Raw genomic sequence first — 1,281 nt, 5'->3', positions numbered from 1 at the left:
GCCCGATCTCACCTCTCCCACACCCGTGCTCACACCCTCTCCCACACCGATCTCACCCTCTCCCACGCCCGATCTCACCCCTCTCCCACGGCCTCCCTCCACGCCCGATCTCACCCTCCTCCCACGCCCGATCTCACCCTCTCCCACGCCCGATCTCACCCTCTCCACACCCGATCTCACCCTCTCCACACCCGATCTCACCCTCTCCCACACCCGATCTCACCCTCTCCCACGCCCGATCTCCCACCTCTCCCACGCCCGATCTCACCCTCTCCCACGCCCGATCTCACCCTCTCCCACACCCGATCTCAGCCTCTCCCACACCCGTGCTACCCTCTCCCACGCCCGATCTCACCCTCTCCCACGCCCGATCTCACCCACTCCCACACCCAATCTCACCCACTCCCACGCCCGATCTCACCCTCTCCCACGCCCGTGCTCACCCTCTCCCACGCCCGATCTCACCCTCTCCCACGCCCGATCTCACCCTCTCCCACGCCCGATCTCACCCTCTCCCACGCCCGATCTCACCCTCTCCCACGCCCGATCTCACCCTCTCCCACGCCCGATCTCACCCTCTCCCACGCCCGATCTCACCCTCTCCCACACCCGTGCTCACCCTCTCCCACGACCGATCTCACCCTCTCCCACGCCCGATCTCACCCTCTCCCACGCCCGATCTCACCCTCTCCCACGCCCGATCTCACCCTCTCCCACGCCCGATCTCACCCTCTCCCACACCCGATCTCACCCTCTCCCACACCCGATCTCACCCTCTCCCACACCCGATCTCACCCTCTCCCACACCCGATCACCCTCTCCCACGCCCGATCTCACCCTCTCCCACGCCCGATCTCACCCTCTCCCACAGCCCGATCTCACCCTCTCCCACACCCGATCTCACCCTCTCCCACGCCCGATCTCACCCTCTCCCACGCCCGATCTCACCCTCTCCCACGCCCGATCTCACCCTCTCCCTCGCCCGATCTCACCCTCTCCCACACCCGTGCTCACCCTCTCCCACGCCCGATCTCACCCTCTCCCACGCCCGATCTCACCCTCTCCCACACCCGATCTCACCCTCTCCCACACCCGATCTCACCCTCTCCCACGCCCGATCTCACCCTCTCCCACGCCCGATCTCACCCTCTCCCACACCCGATCTCACCCTCTCCCACACCCGATCTCACCCTCTCCCACGCCCGATCTCACCCTCTCCCACGCCCGATCTCACCCTCTCCCACACCCGATCTCACCCTCTCCCACGCCCGATCTCACCCT

Source organism: Carcharodon carcharias, chromosome 5, assembly GCF_017639515.1.
Source record: "Carcharodon carcharias isolate sCarCar2 chromosome 5, sCarCar2.pri, whole genome shotgun sequence".
Taxonomy (NCBI): domain Eukaryota; kingdom Metazoa; phylum Chordata; class Chondrichthyes; order Lamniformes; family Lamnidae; genus Carcharodon; species Carcharodon carcharias.
The sequence above is the reverse complement of the archived record's forward strand: the minus strand, read 5'-3'. Positions refer to the sequence as shown.